General features: G+C 40.8%; 1 long non-coding RNA gene across 1 annotated transcript; it reads left to right on the top strand.

Moving 5' to 3' along the window:
• Positions 1-12,671: 12,671 nt before the first annotated feature.
• On the top strand, positions 12,672-18,954 carry LOC125611328. Its single transcript, XR_007341484.1, has 3 exons — positions 12,672-12,780; positions 14,910-15,039; positions 18,561-18,954. It is a non-coding gene; the product is annotated as an uncharacterized LOC125611328 (long non-coding RNA).
• The last annotated feature ends 797 nt before the right edge of the window (positions 18,955-19,751 follow it).

A 19,751-nucleotide genomic window follows, 5' to 3' on the forward strand; every position in this document is an offset into this window, starting at 1 on the left:
GGATCCTAGTTAGAATAAGTTACATTTCATGTATGTATGATATCTCAAAATATACTCCATTATCATTTATACCTAAAAAGAACAAATTTCTTAAAAAACTAAGGGCAGCCCACTGGGGCAGAAAGCAGGGAGTAGGCAGTGCCAGGACTGTCCCAGCAAGGTCGGCCTGCTGGGAAGGGTGTGGCAAAGTGCACATCTCCATGAGTTAGGTACCAGCCACCTGGCAGCAGGAAGGCCCAGCCAACCTAACCCAGGCAAAGCCCACCTGAGATGCTGCCTGGCCCCATCCAGCTGGAGACCCCTCCACCCGCTAGCCCATGCTCCTGCGATAGGCAGAGCCAAGCAGGCCAGAACATAACAGGACGTGCTTTAGTTAACACTGCTGATCAGCCTGGGTTTGATCAGCCTGGATAACAAAAAACAAGTACACCCTCATAACTCAAGAAATATGCACTCAAAAAATGGAAACATTTCTTTCTCTGCCACAATCACCTAGATGTCAATTAGCACAGAAGCAGAAAGTCATACAAGTTTTAGCTCAGACATTTGTCACACTTAGCTGATGTGTTCCTTCCTCAACATCAGCATCTCATGAATATTCCTATGTGTGTCCTGATGTTTTTCTAACATGTATGTATGACATACAAAAAATGAGTAAAAACATACACAACACATTGCTGATTGTCATGATTCTGAAAGGGGGTCTGGTAGGTGGTGTCTTCTCCTCATGGTGGTCTGTGGATGCCACAATGGACAGTGTCAAGGCTATGATAAGTGTCCCCAAAGGCCCAAGGGTTTTAACCCTTTCAGCCTGAGGTACTATCTGGACTTGGTAGAATCACTACCAGGGAGTCCTTACTGGAAACAGGTCAGTAGGAGTGTTCAAAAGAAGGGAATATTATGACTCCTGCCTTTCTCTTTTGCTTCCTGGCTATCATTATGTCAGCAGCTTCCTGGGTCCTTGTTCCTGCCATGATGGACTGCAAAATCCTCAGGGCCAACTGAACATGGTCTGAAACCTCTGAAATCATGAACCAAAACAACTTTATTTCTTGGTAAGGAGACTTATCTCAGGTATTTCTAACAGTCATGAAAAACTGACAAACAAAGCCAATAATACCAATGGCTCAGCAGATTCCAGGGGGGAAAAAAAGACAAAACAAATGGGGCATTATCACACTTTTCTGAATCTTCTGTTCCCACTCAAGGGTGATGGGGACAATCCCTCCAACACAGCTCCTCAGTCAACTCCATTCCATCTCCTAGCTGATATCAATGTTAATAATGTGCAACAGGCATGTGACCACAATGTTCCTTGCTCATACAACAATGTGCTGCCAGTTTTTGACACAATGTCATAAATACCCTTGAACTTACTGATGTTTTTATTTCTATCTAAGAGTTTCTGGGATACTTGCATTTTTCATTTTCTTTTTTTTTTTTAAAGAGAAAGAGAGAGAGAGAGAGAGAGAGAGAGAATTTTAATATTTATTTTTTTAGTTATCGGCGGACACAACATCTTTGTTTGTATGTGGTGCTGAGGATCGAACCCGGGCCGCACGATGCCAGGCAAGTGCACTACCGCTTGAGCCACATCCCCAGCCCCATTTTTCATTTTCCTGATGCTGCCACATGGCTTTCCACTAAGGGTGGTCCTGTCAGCCTGTCCTGGGTACACATGGCCTGATGGGTGCACGGTACTGTCTGGTATGTCTTTAATCATCCTCTTGCCCACACATGCTCTGGATCTGTACTTAGGTCTCCTTTCTCATGCGTCATCTCCTATGTGTAACTTCCCTCTTCCTTTACAAGGAAAGTGCAACTAGTGATGAGATCGAGTTTTTGCTATTTAAGACAACCCATGGTGGGATTGCTCACCTTTCTTCCATAATTGTAAATATACACACATCTTGGTTTCCCAGCTCAGTAATTTGTTTAGGTCTTTATCAGTTACTTCCTCCCAGTTTCCTTTGGTACTTAAACATGTAGGTCCAGCTATTTTGTCTTGCTATTTCAATATGGAATTCACATAAGTTTAATTTCTCCACTAATTACAGTTTTGTTATGTCCCAAGAGTTTGAGAATGAAGGGCTTTTCTTTCCAGAGCTTTCACAACAGATTTCAAAACTGCCTAGTCAGTCCTCTTTAATCCAAGTGTATTTGAAACATGTATTTCTTGAATTCTAAATGATAACTTACTGGTCATGTTATTATTTATTACTAATCTTATTAGACCTTGATAAAAATATGTCTTTTTCCACTATTCTATGTATTGGTTAAGGTTTTTCTTGTGGTCAAATACATAATTAACTTTTGCAGTGATTCCATGGACATACAAATAACATATTGTTTTCTATTTATATGAGCAACAACCTACATACTAAATCCAAGATATTATTCTCTCTTTACTTCATCTAATTTTGACAGAAACATATTGAAGCCACTCCCTGTCGATGTGTTTTTACTGAGCTGCCTGCCATTTCTACCAGCTTTGGCTTTGGGAATTTGGCCATCATCTGGCTTACTCCAGGCAGGCTCCTCACTGCTTTATTTCTGCTGCAACTTTGCTTTCCATCACTGCATCACACCACATGTTGGACCTGTAGAGTCCACCTGTCTGATGGTAATACTGCCCATCCTGCTTTGATTTAATTTGTAACTATCTGCAAACTTAATTACTGCCAGCCCTACTTCACCATGATGGCTCATGTGCATTTTTTGTAAAAGAAACTATGGCGAGCATTTTTTTAATATTTATTTTTTAGGTGTAGATGGACACAACACAATACCTTTATTTTTATGTGGTGCTAAGGATCGAACCTGGGCCCAGCACATGCTAGGCGAGTGCTCTACTGCTAAGCCACATTCCCAGCCCTGAGCATTTGTTTTTACATAGCACACTGACACACTCTGCAAAGGAAGATATTCTTTCCATTTTCCTTTTGCTTAATGGCACCTCACATTCACTTTGGGGATCCACTCCTCCCCCCACATCCATGCAGTGAAGAGAGGCTAATTACACTTTCTGACTCTGGGGAGATGAGACAAAAGGATCTCACATTTGAAGAAGGATGGGAAACCCAGCATGTGGTGTGTGGCACTGTCTCCATGCCTGTGCCAATGGTAGCACACACATGCTGGGAACATAAGGCCAGGCTGCACCAAGAACCTGCACCAACCCTGCCCAGATTGGGGAACTATGCAGCATATACCAGAAGGGCCTGTGTTAGTTCCCCTCTGACCCTTCAGTGGACATTTGGGAAATTGAGGCCCAGTGTCACGCAGGGACTGGCCCAGAGAACAGGACCAGAACAGACTCCAGAGGAAAAGGCAGGGTCCTGACTTCCAAGATCAGGACACAGTCATCTCCCATGGGGTTTAGAAAAAGAACTTCCATGATCCTGGGGACACCTACCTGTCTTTGCCATGAGACAGTATTTCTTTTCAGCCTCCCAACAGGTACAAACACAGAGATGCATACACGTGGAGATCCTGGGCCTAGTCATTTACCAGGAAGGAGAAAGATAAGGGGGAAAGGCAGGAGAACAAAGGAAGGCTAGGACATATAAAAAGGGCAAAATACCTAGCCTCTTGGTTTACCAGGATACCGGCTATGGCCCCCTTCCCCCTCCCGGGAGAAGTCTGTTACCCCTTTTTAAATAAACCCTGCTTCATATGCTTGTCTCAGCTTGCTTCTTTAATGTTCAAACTTCAACATATGAGGAAGTAAGACTCATCACCAATAACCAGCAGTATCACTTCCATACAGAATAAGGAGAGAATTTTAAAAGCCACAGAAGAAAGAAATTAGATCACATATAGGGGGAACCAATTAGGATCTCTGCAGATTTTTCAATTCAGACCCTCAAAGCCAGGAGATTCTGGAACAACATATACTAAGCTCCGAAAGAAAATGGTTGCCAACCAAGAATCTTATATCTAGCAAAATTAAGCTTTAGACTTGATGACAAAATAAAAACCTTCCATGATAAGCAAAAGATAAAAGAATTTACAACTAGAAAGCCTGCACTACAGAACATCCTCAGCAAAATATTCCAAGAGGAGGAAACAAAAAACAACAATGAAAATCAGCAAAGGGAGGTATTACACTAAAGGAAATACTAATCAAAGGATAAATAAAGTCAGCGCTGGGGTTATGGCTCAGCAGTAGAGCGCTCGCCTCGCATGTGCAAGACCCTGGGTTCGATCTTCAGCACCACACAAAAATAAATGGAAGTTACTATGTACAACTACAAAAAAAAAAAATTTTCTTAAAAAGGAGAAACAAAGATTAGTTAAATACCAAAAATAAACAAATATGACTAGGAATACTAATCATGTCTCAATAATAACCCTGAATGTTAATGTCTTAAACTCACCAATCAAAAGACATAGACTGGCAGATCAGATTTTTAAAAAAGACCCTACAACATGCTGCCTTCAAGAGACTCATTTCATAGGAAAAGACATCCACAGACTGAAAGTAAAATATTGGGGAAAAAAACATATCACTCACATGGACTGCAGAAACAAGCAAGGGTTTCCATCCTCATATCAAATAAAGTAGACTGTAAGCCAAAGTTAATCAAAGGGATAAGGAAGGACATTTCATATTGCTTAAGGAACCATACACCAAGGCATAACAATTATAAATATATATGTCCCAAACAATGGAGCATCTACGTTCATCAAACAAACTCTTCTCAAATTAAAGAGTCAAAAAGACCACAACACAATAATCCTGGGTGACTTTAACACACCTCTTTCACCACTGGATAGATCTTTCAAACAAATGCTAAACAAAGAAACTATACTACTCAATAATACAATCAATAACTCAGACTTAACAGATACATATAGAATATTTCATCCATCAATGAGAGAATACACTTTCTTCTCAGCAGAACATGGATCCTTCTTAAAACAGACCATATATTATGCCACAAAGCAACTCTGACTAAACACAAACAAATAGATACTACCCTGCATTCTATCAGATCATAATGGAATGAAATTAGAAATCAATGATAAAATAAAGAATAAAAGCTATTCCAACACCTGGAGACTAAATAATATACTATTGAATTAACAATGGGTTGCAAAAGACATCAAAGAGGAGATTAAAAGATTCTTAGAGGTAAATGAGAACACTAATACAACATATCAAAATCTCTGGAACACTATGAAGGCAGTACTAAGAGAAAATTTCATTGCATTGCGTTCATTCCGTAAAAGAAGAAAAGGTCAACAAATAAATGACCTAACAGTACATCTCAAAGCCCTAGAAAGAGAAGAACAAATTAACACCAAAAAGTAGTAAAAGACAGGAAATAATTAAAATCTGAGATGAAATTGAAACAAAAGAAACAACTAAAAAAAATGACAAAACAAAGTTGGTTCTTTGAAAAAATAAATAAAATTGATAAACCCTTAGCCATGCTAATGAAGAGAAGGAGAGAAAAACCCAAATTACTAACATACATGATGAAAAAGGAAATATCACAATGGACACTACAGAAATTCAGAAGATAATTAAAAATTATTTTGAAAATTTGTACTCCAATAAAATAGATAATACTGAAGGTATCAACAATTTTCTTGAGTCATATATTTGCCCATATTGAATCAGGATGAGCTACACAAGTTAAACAGATCAGTTTCAAGCAATGAAATAGAAGATGCCATCAGAAGCCTACCAACTAAGAAAAGCCCAGGACCAGATGGATACACAGCAGAGTTCTACAAGACCTTCAGAGAAGAAATAATACCAACATTGCTCAAAATATTTCATGAAATAAAAAAAGAGGGAATACTTCCAATCTCATTCTGAGACCAATATCACCTTGATACAAAAACCAGGCAAAGACACAACAAAGAAAGAAAACTTCAGACCAATGTCTCTAATGAATATAGATGCAAAAAGTCTCAATAAAATTCTGGCAAAACAAAGACAGAAACATATCAAAAAGATAGTGCACCACGATCAATTGGGGTTCATCCCAGGGATGCAAGGTTGGTTCAATAAATTCATCACATCAATAGACTTAAAGATAAGAATCATATGATCATCTCATTAGATGCAGAAAAAGCATTTGACAAAATACAGAACCCTTTCATGTTCAAAACACTAGAAAAACTAGGGATAACAGGAACATATCTCAACAACATAAAAGCTATCTATGCTAGGCCTAAGGTCAACATCATTCTATATGGAGAAAAATTGAAGGCATTCTCTCTAAAAACTGGAACAAGACAGGGATGCCCTCTTTCACCACTTTTATTTAACACAGTTCCTGAAACTCTAACCAGAGCAAATAGACAAATTAAAGAAATTAAAGGGATACAGATAGGAAAAGAAGAACTCAAGTTATCACTATTTGCCAACAATATGATTCTATACCTTAGGAGATCCAAAAAATTCCACCAGAGAACTTCTAGAACTAATAAATGAATTCAGCAAAGTAGCAGGATATAAAATCAACACCCATAAATCAAAGGCATTTCTGTACATCACTGACAAATCCTCTGAAAGGGAAACAAGAAAAACTAGCCCATTTACAATACCTCAAAAAATTTAAAGTACTTGGGAATCAACCTAACAAAACAGGTGAAAGACCTAGACAATGAAAACTACAGGACACTAAAGAAAGAAATTAAAGAAGACCTTAGAAGATGAAAAGATCTACCTTGTCCTTAGATAGGCAGAATTAACATTGTCAAAAGGTAGTGTGCTCACCTGGCATGCGTGCGGCCCGGGTTCAATCCTCAGCACCACATACAAACAAAGATGTTGTGTCCACCGAAAACTAAAAAATAAATATTAAAAAAAAATTCCCTCCCCCCCCCAAAAAAAATGACCAAACTACAAAAAGCCCTATACAGATTTAATACAATTCCAATCAAAATCCCAATGACATTCCTCATAGAAATAGAAAAAGCAATCATGAAATTCATCTGGAAAAATAAGAGACCCAGAATAGCCAAAGCAATCCTAGCAGAAGAGTGAAGCAGGTGGCATCACTATACCAGACCTTAAACTATAGTACAGAGCAATAGTAACAAGAACAGCATGGTTTTGGCACCAAAATAAACTTGTTGACCAATGGTACAGAATAAAGGACACAGAGACAAACCACATGAATATAGTTATCTCATGTTAGACAAAGGTTCCAAAAACATATTTTGGAGAAAGGATAGCCTCTTCAACAAATGGTGCTGGGAAAACTGGAAATCCATATGCAACAAATGAAATTAAGCCTCTATCTCTCACCATATACAAAACTCAACTAAAAGTGAATCAAGAACCTAGGAATTAAACCAGAAATCCTATATCTAATAGAAGAAACAGTAGGCCCTAATCTCCATCATGTCGAATTGGACCCCAACTTCCTTAATAAGACTCCTATAGTGCAAGAATTAAAAATCAAGAACCACTAAATAGGATGAATTCAAACTAAAAAGTTTCTTCTCAGCAAAAGAAACAATCAGTGAGGTGAATAGAGAGCCTACAGAATGGGAGAAAAATTTCACCCTTCACACTTCAGATAGAGCACTAATCTCTAGGGTATATAAAGAACTCAGAAAGCTAAACACCGAAAAAAACAAATAACCTAATCAATAAATGGGCCAAGGACCTGAATAGACACTTCTCAGAAGAGGATATACAATCAATCAACAAATATATGTAAAGATGTTCATCATCAATAGCAATTAGAGAAATGCAAATCAAAAATACTCTAAGATTTCACCTCACTCTAGTCAGAATGGCAATTATTAAGAATACAAGTAACAGTAAATGTTGTCCAGGATGTAGGGAAAAAGGCACACTCATACATTGCTGGTGGGACTGCAAAATGGTGCAACCAATATGGAAAGCAGTATGGAGATTCCTTGGAAAACTGGGAATGGAACCACCATTTGACCCAGCTATCCCACTTCGGTCTATACCCAAAGGAATTAAAACATACTACAGGGGGGCTGGGGATGTGGCTCAAGCGGTAGCACGCTCACCTGGCATGTGCAGGGCACTGGGTTCGATCCTCAGCACCACATAAAAATAAAAAAATAAATAAAGATGTTCTGTCCACTGAAAACTAAAAAATAAATATTTTAAAAATTCCCTCTCTCTCTCTCTCTAAAAAAAAAACACTACAGAAACACACCCATATCAATGTTTATAGCAGCACAATTCACAATAGCTAAATTGTGGAGCCAACCTAGATGTCCTTCAGTAGATGAATGGATGAAAAAAATGTGTATATATACACAATGGAACATATACACCATAAAAGAGAATAGAGCCATGGCATTTGCAGGTAAATGGATGGAGTTGGAGAAGATAATGCTAAGTGAAGTTAACCAATCCTAAAAAACCAAATGCCGAATGTTTTCTCTAATATAAGGAGGCTGATTCATAGTGGGGTAGGGAGGGGGAGCATGGGAGGAATAGACGAACTCTAGATAGAGCAAAGGGATGAGAGAGAAGGGAGGAGGTCTGGGGTTAGAAGTGAGATGGACATCATTATCCAAAGTACATATACGAAAATATGAAAGGTGTGAATATATTTTGTATGTAACTAGAGATATGAAAAACTGTGGTCTATATGTGTAATATGAATTGTAATGAATTCTGCTGTCATATATAACAAATTAAAATTTAAAAAAATTTTTAAAAAGTGTCAGCATCATATCCCTATGTTATAATCTATGAAAATTGGAACTATTACAAAACCCACTAGGCTTTAGAAGCTACCCCAGATAATAAACAGAATGCTATTAATTGTACTTTTTAAACAGGCTCGGCTACATGACAGCATTAAATGGGAATTACCTTTCTGACTTGAAACAAGCAAATCTAGGCTTCTCAGCCCTTACAGGTGAGCAGTAAGAGCTGTGCTAGGCTCAGCATAGGACCTGTACAAGAAATGACACATTCATTCATTTGACCCAAACAACTCAGAACTCAGGAACAAGATGTTTGTACACTATAACAGAAAAGAGAAATGAGATCTAGTATCAAAACATTTGTGATCAGTTGCAAGGGAATAATTGGATAAATTTCTGTAAGACAACTTCTTCATCAGACAATGTCACAGGAAGAAATAAAGAAAACATGAGGGGGCTATTTTGGATTAGAAGAGACTAAAGATATATAAAACACATCATTTGAACTAAGAGTCCTGGTGTGTGGTGGGTATGACAGCTGTTTGGGATGGTGGTATAGCTCAGTGGTAGAGAACATGCTAGCAGATATGAGACCCTGAGCTCCATCCCCAGGACCAAATTCTTTAGGAAAACTGTGGAAATCTGAATATAGAATGATATTACATGATTAAAGGAATACCATAATTTCTTAAATGTGACAAAGATATTATATTTATACAGGAGAAAGAATTTATTCTCAGGAGATTTGTGGTCGAATATCTCGCACCAAGTGTCTCAATGTCTACAATTTACCTTCAAATGATTCCACACATAAATATTCAGATGGCAAAATGTTAACTGTTGACTCTATGTTGTACATATACATATGGGTGGGTGCTTAGGGTACCATTTTTTTTAACTTTCATGTTACAAAAAAATGGTACCCTAACACATGTTCATGTGTTTGAAAATTTTTATTAAAAATGTTGGAAAAGGAAAAAAAATGTTGAAAACGGCTGGGGTGTAAGTCAGTGATAGTGTATTTGCCTGGCATATGTGAGGTCCTAGGGTTTATCCCCAGCACTGCATCAAATAAATAAATATCTGAATTTAATTTAGAAATGGGGAAGTTCAGAGATGAAAAACCTTACTCAAGCCTACATGGCTTCTCAGTAGCAGACAGAAAACTTGATCTTGGCCTGATTTGTAGGAGTTGTTAGTATACAACACTAGCTGCACAAACTGCCTCAACTTACACAGAAAATGACTTGCCACCTGCTTTATTCCACATATGGTGAGCAGAACTAGACAAATATCCTAATTTGGAAAAATGTCTATTGCAAAGATTCCTTGTTTAGAAAACAATTCATATCGAGTGCTAAATAAAGAATCATTATTTCAACTCTCAGAATTTACCCCAAGGAAAGAAGGACAAAACTTTACGCTTAATGAGGGAAACTGCAAGATTTTTTTTTAAAGAGCAGAAATTCCAGCCATATGCAAAGGTTCCACAGTGGGGTAATCAAGTACAACTGAGACTATACATTCGATAAAATAAATGTTCAGTACTATATATTTTTCAATGCTTAGGAATGAGGCAGAACTAGGTAATAAAGGTACATACCAGGGCAGAGAATGAATGTGGACAAGAAAGGTATTGGGGGGATCGATAATATGGGTAAATTATTCAATTAATTAATTTGTTTTAATTAGGTATATATGACAGCAGAATGCATTTTAATTCATTGTACACAACTGCTGCACACCTCTTCATTTCTCTGATTGTATTTGGGTATTTAAATTCTTAAAAAAAATAATTAGAGATCGTACTTCCTATTGCCTCAAAGCCCCTCCCCACATTTCCATGTGCCTTACACACCCTAATTACCCAAAATGAGCCAACATTAAAACAAGAAAACTAAATCTTTTTCATCAATATACAATATCGGGGGTAAAACATTTTAAAGTAGAACAGTAGCTTAGAAAGCACATCTCGGCGCTCCCTCAACCTCTGCGGGGTTGAGTATGGAGTGGAATAAAACCACTCTTGTAGGTAAACGTCCACAACTAGCAAGACCAAGCAAATTAAAACTCAGGGCTGAGCCACATTAGGGATGGGAGATGAGATCCCTTGCTGGCTCGGTACCTGCTTTCTGAAGGGCTCTGCCGCAGGTCCCACAATCAGGAATTGCCTCCCCCAGGGCGCCTAGAGGGGGCGGGGGACCCCGGGACTACGCGGTAGGTCCCGGTCCCCGCCAGCCCACTCGAGAAGGAAGGAGGGAGAGAGTGAGGGGATCCCTGAGGGCGCGACGCTGGAGTCTCCCTCGGTACCGCAGCCTCCCCCGCAGGACCCGGACCCTTCCAGCCGCTGTGCGCCCAGCCCCGTGCACCGGCCGGTAACGCCAGAGCCCGCCAATCCGCACCGCCACTCGCCGCTGGCTCCCGCCCGCTTACCAACCCCCGACTCCAGCCCCGACCCCAACTCACCCTCTGCTGTGGAAAGAAGAAGAAATAGCGGCTCTCCCGGGGCGGCGTCTCTAGGAGCAAAACCGCGGATCCCGGCTCAAATACCCCAACCGCAGCGCCTGAGAGGCCAGGATGGCGCGGGGCGGGGCCGGAGGATGCACGTGGCTTGGGCTTGGGGCGTGGCCTACCCCAGAGGGAGGAGCGGATCTTAGGGTCATAGGGGTGGGACCAGGGGGCGAGGATCAAGAACTACGACCTGGAGCTGGGACCAATGGCTTGATTTTGTGGGCGTGGCCCTCCCAAGGGAGAAGAGGCAGTGGGCGTTGCCAGAGTGGAGGGGCGTGGCGGAAGACAGGGCTATGCCTGTTTGTCCCTGGGAGTTTCTCAAGGATTATGTGGGAAGTGAGAGTGAGGCTTGGAGTTATAGGTGTCTGAGTTCAAGTCTTTACTGGCCTGCAACCTCACGCAGGCCACTTCATCTCTCTGACCCTCAGTTTCCTTCTGTGAAAAGCAGATGATCACAGGGCTAGGGATATAACTGAGTCGGTAGAGTGCTTGTCTTGCATGTGCAACGCCCTGGGTTCAATCCCCAGCACTACCAAATAATAAATAAATAAAAAGAAAGAGAAAGAGAAAGAAAAAACAGATGATCTTATGATCTCATTTCATGGGATTGTTTAGAGGAATGAGATACTCGCAGAGCTCTCAGCAAGGTTCCTGGCATATCATCAATGCTAAGTTATTATCATTATTATTATTTGCTTTGCTGCCCTTTTCTTATTATTAAGAATCCATTGGGAATCCATTGGTTCAATTCTTTATAACTTAAGTATGTTTATTCTTTATCATATGTATATAAAAGAATCATAACAAATATATACATAGCACTTACCAAGTGTCAGACCAGGTCCTCTTTAAAGGTTTTGCATATATTTGCAGCAATTTCTTCAATCCTTACAAGAGTATGAAGTAGGTATTATTATTTTGTGATTTTAATAGTTCTGGTAACTGAGGCACTGACATTATTTACTTTTCCAATAACAGAATAATGGATGAATTTTAACTTGGGAGGCCCTATAAAACTTCTGCATGTAGCTAATCCCCACACCACACTACCTCTCCAATTCTACTTCAAAGTTTTCACAACAGTACGGCATGAAATCATTGATTGGAGGTTGTACAGGGAACTGGAGGTAGCTGGTCTTTATAATCCAATATCTTATTTTACAGACAAAGGATACAAGCATCTCAAATTACGGATTATAAATTCCGTGACAATTCATGGAATGTAGTTGTTTGAGATGTTTCCTTTGTCTGACAGTTTACTGAGACATGCCTCTTTGCAAGGTCTGTGAGCCCACTGATATATCTTCATGACAAAGCTGATTCTCTTTCAGAGAACCTTTGGAGGACTTTCTTCTTTTCTGTGTTCTGACAGAATTCTCTACACAGCCCTACCATCTGCAACAGATGGTATTGACTCCACCCTTCGCATGTTGACCTGTGGTCAGAACTGGCCAGAGAAAGTCTTCGTTCTGCACTCACTATGTGTTTCTCTCTCTCTCTCTCTCTCTCTCTCTCTCTCTCTCTCTCTCTCTCTCTCTCCTGTTGGGTCTGCTGCTGTTGCCACCATTGTTGCTGTTCTGCTAGGAGGAAAACTACCCAAAGAAGGTAGGAAATCAGAGGATATAGACCAGGACCAATGAGTTTCAGCTGAATCCTGAAGTCAGTCAGTCCCTGGACTATTTAGTGATGGAATCCACCAAATCCCTCCCTTGTCTCCTCTGAAAGCAGTGTAGATTGGGTTTCTGACATTTACAGAGTCTTTTTGTTGTTCTTTCTTTGCTGACTCCAATGCTTGTCCTGCATCTTCCATTAACTCTGACTTCAACTTTATATCTCAGCCAACTATCACTGCCAAGCCTTCTTTAAACCCACCCCTCACCAAATAAAACTATTTCTTCCTTGAACTTATCACAGTTGCTAATTAAGCATTTACACTTTGAGTATCCCTTATCAGAAATGTTTGGGACCAGAAGTGTTTTGGATTTCTGATTTTTTCTTGGATTTTGGAATATTCACATGTATATAATCAAATATCTTGGGTATGGGACCAACTATAAACATGAAATATGTTTGTTCCACATACACCTTATACACATATCCTGAAGATAATTTTACAAAACATTGTAAATATTTTTTGTACCAGGGATTAAACCCAGGGGTGCTTTACTATTGAGCCACATCCCCAGCCTTTTTATGTTTTGTTTTGAGATAGGGTCTCCCTAAGTTGTCTAGGACTTTGCTAACATTTTAAACAATTCTGTGCATAAAGCAAAGTATCATTCCTAAAGATAATGGGGACAGTAAAACACCATGTTACTGAATATCTTCTCTCTGTTCCCCAAACCCTAGCCAAGTTAAGGGAATGATGAAAGCAAGCCTGGGCAGTAGACAGGTTATCTTGAAGGAAATTGGCTTTGTCTTGTGAACACGGGCAACTGGGGCAAGTTACTGTTATCTGTCAAAAGATATTTCTTGCATACATTCCAGAACAGTTGCTACTTGGACTGCTGCTCATATAGGTAAACAAAGCAAGCTAATTCTTGTGTCACTGATTCTACAGCCTAACATATAAAACTTCTCTCTCAGTGGGGACTGGTACAGAACTGAAGTCACTGTGGAAAGTGTGTCGCTCGTCCAGCCAGTTTCCACTGGACAAAATGCTGTGAGGGAGAGGAGGCGCTACTTGGTGAAGCACCTTGAGGGATGGAGGTGCTGTTGGTCTGTCACCCCTGAACTCTTCTTGGAGCAGTTACTGATCTCTTGCAAGCTTTTGTCCATAAACCATATCTCCCATGCCATTTATGGGCACTTTCTTTGTCTTTCCTGCAACCTACTCCACTGCCCTTGCACAACTGGGCTGTGGATGAGACACAGATGTGGAATTTTCCACTCATGGCATTATGTCAGTGGCAAAACATTTCAGGTTTGGGAGCAATTTGGGTTTCAGATTTTTGAATTAGGAATGTTCAACCCATATTTGGGCGATGATTTGGTAAATATCCCTAACCCAATCCTTAAAGACTAAGCACCACAATGGCAAGCTTTTTGTTTCACTTGCTGTTTGATGGTACCTAGCAATGTGCCTGGAATAAGTATGGTACTCAGGAAATGTCTGTTAAGTGAGTGCTTGCCGCAGTCTGGCTGGGCACAATTCAGGAGCCACTTATCAAGCAGAAACGAACTTTATTTTTAGAACACACATGACCACCACAGGAGCTCTTCAGGAATTCCCTCAGAGCCCAACTGCCACCAACGGCTTCCCACAAGTCTCTCAACGCCCCCCCCCCCACTCCTCCTGCTCTTGAGGCTGATTGGCTGGGTCGCATGGGAGGAGCCAAAAGAGTCCCCCAGTGAGCAGGTCCATGGTCTGAAAGGGTGGGGAAACAGCCCAATGAGCATCACCACAGAGGAGCCAATCAGCTGGCAGCTGGAAGTTTCCTGGGGTCGCTGTGAGCCAATCATCAGCTGGCAGCTGAAAGTTTGCTGGGGCCCCTTCGGCTGTGGCTCTCAACAAGTGCTCTTTGCTTGGTGGAAAGGAGATGAGCAGCAGCAAAGAATGATGCTGAGCTGGCTGCAGGTTATCACTGCTCACAGGGGTCCATAGTGAAGTGGCTTTTTTTCTCATTGGTTCCTCTCCATGCAGGCACTAAGATGGTGTTTCCTTGGATCTCTTATAGTAGATACGACTTCTCTATTTGCTTTAATTCTCCAAAATTTCTGGAAATCTTTCGTAGGCTGATGTCAAATCTCCCCACCTCTTTATTCTTGGGATATAAGCCATAGGAGTGAGCCATGATGGGTGTCCAGCCCAGATGACCCACAGGATGACTGCAACAGTGTGGGCCCTAAACAAGAACCAGTCAGGTAAGTCCAGTCAACGCAGAGAAAATTGAGAGATAATTATAAAATTTTGAATTAAGGCACTGTGTTTTGGGGTCTCTTTGTTATGTAAGAGGTAATAAGCAGGAAAGGAATAAGACCCCAATTTAAAGTCTGTGGGCAGTTGCATGCTGAAGCTATCTTTGGTTACTTTGTTGTTAATCTTGTTAATCTTTTGCCCATTTGGGGGTTTGCAATGGGCTTTTGCATAGAATGGAAATGCCCAGCTTGCCAGTGCACATCACTGTCCACATTCAAGAGCAAATTGCTGCCTACAGAATATGAATCAAGATGCCCAAGTCAAAGACACTTTCCTTCAACTCAAGAAGAAAGCAGGGCCTGTTATGCATGCCTATAATCCCACCTAATCAAGAAGCTGAGGCAGTATTGTAAGTTTGAGCCCAGCCTGGGCAACACAGCCAAACCCTTTCTGAAAAATTAAACATAATAAAAATAATAAAGGGCTGAGTTATACAGCTTGGATGTGTAGCAGTTGCCTAGCAAGTATGAAGCCCTGGGTTCAATCCCAAGTACTTGGGAAGGGGACTGTTGGAAGGAAAAAAAAAATCTTTGCTATAGTTTTTTTTTTTTTAATTTGTTCTAATTAGTTACACATAACAGTAGAATGCATATTTACACACACACACACACACACATATGGAGTATAACTTCTCTTTCCTCTGGTTGTATTGAACATGGTGTAGAATCTCACTGGTCATGTAATCATATATATTCATAGGGTAATAAGGTCTAATTCATTCTACTGCTACACCTTTACCCCCTCCACTCCCTTCATTCCCCTCTGCCTGATCCACAGTACCTCTATTCTTCCCTAGCTCTGCCCCCTTATTGTAAATTACCATCTACTTATCAGAGAAAACAATTGGCCTTTGGTGTGGGAGGCCGTCATGTCATGTAACCAGCATTTTCCCCTCCTGATTGGTTGAGCACAGTCGGTCATTCCCCTCCACACCCTACCCCATGATCTGGCTTCTCTTAAGTTGCTGAAGACGGTGGCCCGATCTTTAGGGTAGTAAAAATGCAGCCAAATGTGTCTTCATGCGTTGGCATGCCTTCCTGCAGCCCCATGGGTCAAGCTACGCTCACCTGTTCCTTTGTAATATAACCCCTTTGCCCTGTTTGGGATAGAATGTTCCATGGAAACGCCCTTTGTGGGTCCCCTTCTCTGACTCTGTCCTTGGGTGTGGCCTTCCTAGATGTCAGTCAACCTGCTGACAGCAGACACCATGAAGCTAGCTAGACAGCCCCTTGAAACCTGACCTCTTGCCTCATTTGAATGGCTTCTCCTCAATAAAAGGGGTCAGCGTGTGCTCATTCTCTCTCTTTCTGCGGACCCTTAAGGTCAGAGGAGCCTTTACAACATCCCCCAAAGAAAAAGGTATTTCTGTCTCTTGTGTGGTTATTTCGCACAGCCCAGTTCCCCTGGAATGACCCTGAGTGTTTTAGTCGAAAGCAATGCAGCACTTTGGTTTTTTTTTGGAATTGGTTTATTTTGCCTACCATGATATTCTCCAGCCCATCCATTTACCTGCTAATGCAATAATTTCATTCATCTTTAAGGCTGAGTAATATTCCATTGTGTTTAAATACCACATTTTCTTTATCTATTCCTCTGTTGAAGGACATCTAGGTTGGTTCCAAGTTTAGTTGTTGTGAGTTGAGCTGCTTATAAACATTGATGTGGCTGAATCACTATAGTATGCTGATTTTAAGTCCTTTGGGTATAAAGGAGGAATGGGATAGCTGGGTCAAATGGTGGTTCCATTCCAGGTTTTTTGAGGAATCCCCATACTGCTTTCAATAGTGATTGCACCAATTTGCAGTCCCACCAGCAATGTATGAGTGTACCTTTTCCCCCACATCCTCGATAACATTACTGTTGCTTGTATTCTTGATAATTGCCACTCTGGAGTGAGAAAATAATCTTAGAGAAGTTTTGATTTGCATTTTTCTAATAGTTAGAGATGAACATTTTTTCATATGTTTGTTGATCAATTGTGTTTCTTCTTCTGTGAAGTGTCTGTTCAGTTGTTTAGCTCATTTGTTGATGGGGTTATTTGGCTTTTTTGGTGTTAAGTTTTTTTGAGTTCTTTATATATCCTGGAGATTAGTGCTCTTTCTGAGATGAGTGTGGTAAAGATTTTCTCCCATTCTGTAGGCTCTCTCTTCACATTATTGATTGTTTCATTTGCTGAGAAGAAGCTTTTTAGTTTGATTCCACCCCATTTATTGATTCTTGATTTTACTACTTACGCTTTAGGAGTCTGGTTAAGGAAGTCAGTTCCCAAGCCGACAGTGGTGGAGATTGGTGCCTTAGGGTAGCTTAAGTCCTGAGATGCCTTGATACACATTCCAGTGGAACCATCAAGCAGCAATGGGCCTTTGAGATCCAAGTTCAGAGGTGCATGGCTGGAGGTAGGAATGTGAGAGTCACCAACATTTACAAAGCCATGAAATCGGATGAGAAGCTCAAGGGATGAGGGGAGACAGGAAAAGACAAATGAAAGTCTTAGGTAGAGGTCAGGCAAAGGGAAACCAGCAGAAGAAACAAGGAAGGCATGGGGAGACCAGAGAGGGGTGTCCTGGAAGTGGGGTGCATTAAGCATCTGAAGGGACAGGGGTGAGCAGCTGCAGCAGATGCTGCTGAGGGGCTGAGAAATAGTCAGGACTGAGTGTTGACTGGTGCATTTAACCACTTAGAGGCCATCGACCTTGGTGAGAATAGTTTTGGGGTTGTTTCTGGGACCAAAGCGTCTTTGGAATGTATGTGGGAGAGAATGAGAATGTCTGAGTCAGAGACAGTGAGGATAGAGAACTCTCCTGAAATACACAAAGGGGAGCAAAGAGTTGGGGCTTCAGAGAAGGTGGTTATGAGTTGTCATTTTTAATGGAAGAAGGAGCTGAATTTTTACAAGCTGATAAGTATGAGCCAAAGGAGTGCGACAGATGATGGTGCAAGCAGGGAGGGAGGATTGCTGGAACAGGGTCTTCTAAAAGGCAGGAGTGGGTGGGGAGTAGTGTGTAAGGGAGTAATGAGAAATCTCTGAGACCAGTACTCTGTGAGAAGACAGCTTCCATGGGATCCTACCACCAGGTGCATCTGCACCCTGCATTTGGCCTGTGCTAAGCCATGAGTCAGAGAGTAACTTTGTACACAGAAATACTCCAAAATTAACTCTAATTCTCATTGCCTCTTTCCTGCTGAACAACACTGGTCTCAGTGAAAAAGAAACTAGATCATCAGTTGAGAGGAAATGTGTGGACAACTCATGGAGACACGAGAAGAGAAGACATCAATGGTTTATGGGTCTTGCACGTTAAGTCTTGGAACATGAAGACAATAATGTTATTATTTTGGTGTTGGGGATGGAACCCAGGGCCTCAAGCATGTTAAGCATGCTCTACTAGTGAGCTACATCCCCAGGTCATGAAGGAAATCTTTAGTCTCACACCCCTCAATGGGATTTTCTGTTCCTGGTTTACAGGGATGTGAACACCTCCATCGTGGAGCTCCTGATTATGGTGTACGCGTGTAAGACCTCTTGTGCCAAGAGCATCATCGGCGTGATCCCCTGCTTTCCTTACAGCAAATAGAGCAAGATGAGGAAAAGAGGCTCCATCATCTCTAAATTCTTGGCCTCCATGATGTGCAAAGCTGGTAAGAAAGGCAGATCCTTGACAACTGACTGGGAGCTTGGGAGTTTATTTTTACAGAAATCATTTCAAAGCATTCTCTTAAGCAAATGAGAATGCTGAACCGAGGAAAAACAGTGATGCTGCTTTTAAACCCCACTAGTTTGTGCAGTCCATCCTTCTCCACAAGAGAGATGTGCCTCGACACCCAGTGATACCTGAAACAGTGAGTGCTAGTAAACTCTATAGGCGCACTGCAGTACTGGGACAGCAGATCTCACAGCTGATATGGCTACTAAGTGACTTCAGGTGGATAACATAGATAGCATAGATACACTGGATAATGGGATGACGTACCTCCTTAGAAGGACAAAGCTGGATATCATGAGATTTCATAGTGCTACTCAGAATGATGTGCAGTTTAAAATTTATTAATTGTTTATTTTTGGAATTTTCCATATAATCTTTTGGACCAAAGGTAACTAAACTCTCAGAAAGCAAAGCCACAGGTAAAGGGTGGGATTGGGGGACTAGTAAAATTAGAAATTCTACAGAGAATTCTGTTTCCAACTCCCTCAACATGGAGATAATGAGAACAATTTTGTTTTCATTTTTTCCTGAACAGTTTGTTTCAATTTAAATTTATATTGAAATAACAATTTACAATCATGTTAAAGTTGTTTTGAAGCATAACAGTCATTCTGAATCCTGATTTTGCTTTAACATGGCAACTATTTGTGTGTTGGCCTCTTCCCTTTCCAAGACAGAGAGGCATATTTTGTAAATCATATGTATTGTTTTGTGTTATGCTTTCTTGGGTAGCATCCTCATTATTCCCCTTGTTTTTAAATGTCCTACATAATTTCCATTGTGAATGGATGTTTGTACATGTGCCAACATTCACATATGTCTATGAGTGTGCTTGTGGGTATATGATTATAAGGTAGTTATCACAGAGCATTTGCACAAAGAGGAAGGAAATTGAAAATCCCCTAATCCGTGCATTTTAACACAGACACTTATCATAGAATATATTTTCCAGT

The sequence above is a fragment of the Marmota marmota genome, unplaced genomic scaffold (assembly GCF_001458135.2).
Source record: "Marmota marmota marmota unplaced genomic scaffold, marMar, whole genome shotgun sequence".
Taxonomy (NCBI): domain Eukaryota; kingdom Metazoa; phylum Chordata; class Mammalia; order Rodentia; family Sciuridae; genus Marmota; species Marmota marmota.